At 42.6% G+C, this 3,084-nt stretch overlaps 1 protein-coding gene across 3 annotated transcripts in view; it reads right to left on the bottom strand.

The window, feature by feature from the left end:
* Positions 1 to 3,084, bottom strand: part of INPP5K (inositol polyphosphate-5-phosphatase K) — a 29,646-nt gene that overhangs the window by 9,346 nt on the left and 17,216 nt on the right. The window lies entirely within an intron of this gene.

Raw genomic sequence — 3,084 nt, 5'->3', positions numbered from 1 at the left:
TCCTAGCCGCCCTAACTGTGAAGTAGTTCTTACGGATGTCTAATCTAAACCTCCTCTCCAACAACTTGTGGCCGTTATTCCTCGTTATGCCAGGGGGCGCTAGGGGAAACAAGGTCTCTCCCAAAAAACAAAGTCTCTCCCAAAGATTACAGGACAAGCCCACCAACCCCAAATTTCAAAGGGACTGAAAGACTTTAAATGGAAAAAAATCTCCTCCATTTCTTGCCCTTTCACCTTTCTTGTCATGCCATTTATAACAAATTGCAGCTCTCCATAAGGCTTATACTCCTCTCACTCTAGCAAAATGTGGTACAGTGCAGGTTTAAACAGCAGTTGGAGGAATATGAAGACAGAATAACTCCCAAAGCACTTGGAACTCGTGGTATGAACAGATTAACACAGCTAGCCACAAGAGACTCTTAGATGACTTACAGTTTTGCAGCAGAGTGTAATTTTTTAAACATGGGCTACATGCTATTATTATATGTGCTGGAGTTGCACGTGACATTAATTATGAAGCAGTGGAGAGCATTATCAGCAGTGTTGTAGACACCATGAAAGTGGCAAGGAAAGCAGGATGCCTTTTCCTCACTTTTGATGATCTGCGCTGAAGGAGCATGCTCTAGTGGAATCTTAACAAACACAAAGCCCAGTTAACAATACTTGCTTGGGGTCATTTGACCCCAGTACTCTTTCCTGCCATGGCAGGGGGTTGGATTTGATGATCTGCTCAGGTCCCTTCCATCCCTACTAACTATGAAACTTAAATTTGCAGAGTTTTGTACATAGGCTTGGCATACCACAGCAGGTTTAAATCCCTAAGGCCAGGGACAAAAGAAATCAATCAATCAATCAATCAAATGAATGAAACGTAAATAAACCTACAAAATCTAAAAAAGTCTGATGCCTTCAACTGTAACCTTCCCTCCCATGGGTCAAAATGAGGTTTGAATCCTGGAACTTCAGGACTATCACTTGAGCAATGAGTACTGGATAGTCTCCTTTACTTCAGCCACCTTAAGAATCACTTAAGATGTGTTCCCATGTAGGTTACACAATCATTTGCTAGACAAAATATTGCGTATCAGAGATTAGCAGTCCTAGGTTTCACCCCAGTACCGGGAAAGTGTGGCCTCTACCAGATGTTACATTTAAGATACAATTAACCCGTTAAATGACAGCTTGAATAGTAAGCCAGCCACACACTCAGGAAATTAATGGTACCACAAAACCAGCCACAAAATTATACCACAAAAAGTTTAATAAAATTTTGCGTTTGCTTTCCATCGTACCTTAAACCAAACATACGGCAGGGTCGCCCATCACGCAGCCTGATGCTGGCTGCATGACAGGGCTTGGCTGACAGCTTTCCCGACCCCAGGACTATACCAGCCTCCCGCCAGCTTAAGAGCTGGGACCGACAACAAGCTTGGCTGCAGGTCCCAGCGCCGGGGACTGCACTAGAGCTGGCTGGAAGCTCCAGTATGGTCCTAGGGGTGGAGCTGACAATCAGCTGCTTGTCAGTCCCAGTCCCTGGACTACACTGTTTCACCAAGAACCTGGCTTTCACCTTGTGGTGCTCATGATTCCAGGCTCCCGTTGCACTGGCAAGTAGTAACAGTGCAATTAGGATCCGATCCCTGATCTCAAAATCATGCATCCTGTCAGGATTACCAAATTAGAACACAGATGTAATCTTGTTTAATCTCTGTTACTTGTTTGTGGAATGGGACGGAAGCCTGTGCTTGACTACTATACAGAGTTGAAGTTCACGGCCTTGGTCAATAAAAAAAGCTGGTGCCAGCACACGAAAACAAGCTGCCATCATTAGAGAAGAGAGGGGTTTTTCTATAGCATCTCCCCAGCACAGTTTACCTGGCAAGAAAGTCTCTCTAAAAAAGGTTTCATTGAACACATGCGTGTTGTTGCCACAGCTGAACATGACAAGTTTATTCCTTTTCAGCTATGGAGAAAAACTGACAATACCACACAAATATTTCATGCTTAACATTCCCCAGCACATGAGAAGCAATATGCAGAGCTCAGATTGTTTTAGATTTCTTACAAAAGGAATAGAGGAAAAAAGGAACTTGAAAATACTGCAACGCTTCCAAACTGAATTCTACTGCTTTATATACATTAACCTAATTTCCATCAAACCACCATCAAAAATTCAAATAGTTGTAAAAGTTTTGCCCCGAATTGATTCTGGAATTTATGACGTATACATGTATTTTTTTTTTTTTTTTTTTTTTTTAGAATTCCTCTCAAGATGAAAGCTTGTTTCAGCCTTAACTACAATACTATGAGCAATTGCCGGCTCCAACATAAGACTACATTCCAGCTCCAGGCCATTACTTCTAGATTTGTTCTTTAAAACATTTTACATAGTTCCTGTAAAATTAAAGCATAACAACTTAAATTAACCACCTCAACCAACTGATGGCATATGCAAGTTAAAAGTCAGAGTGAAGGTACAATTCTGAGGGTAACAAAATAATGAGACAAGACACCAAGGATGACAAAGTTTTATCACTTAACAGCCTAACAAATCCACATGGCAGAATAAATTGCACAAACACAATGGAAAGACATTCATCTTGAAAACAAAAACCATCTGTCACTGAACTGAAGGAACCTCTCAGTGCGTGCGTGTTTTTTGAGCTTTTAAAGGACTTCACATTCATTTGCACATTCATTTACCCAATGCAATACAATGAGACTGGTGGCAAGGACAACCCTGCCCTACAAACAGGGGTCAGCAACCTGTTGCCTGCAGGCTGCTCACACAGGTCAAACCCAGTCTGTATTTTTTTTTTTTTTTTTTTAAGGGCACACCTACGGCTTCCTGATGCTCCAGCCAGCTGCTAATGCCCAGGTGAAGGGCTGCTTTTTCATGCTGCAGCCTCTGCTCACTATGGCTGGAGCAGCCAGAGGGGAAGGGGAGTTTGTGGCACCTGCTGGGTGCAAGCCGCAGCCTGAGTTTACAAAAGGTTGTCCACCCCTGTTCTAAAAGATCTTTCCCAACCCTGTCATATAGGGTTCAGGGAACACATCCACTGAAGAGACTTAAAATTCCCTAGA

Source organism: Gavialis gangeticus, unplaced genomic scaffold, assembly GCF_001723915.1.
Source record: "Gavialis gangeticus isolate Ggan-Ray unplaced genomic scaffold, GavGan_comp1, whole genome shotgun sequence".
Classification (NCBI taxonomy): domain Eukaryota; kingdom Metazoa; phylum Chordata; order Crocodylia; family Gavialidae; genus Gavialis; species Gavialis gangeticus.
The sequence above is the reverse complement of the archived record's forward strand: the minus strand, read 5'-3'. Positions and strand labels throughout refer to the sequence as shown.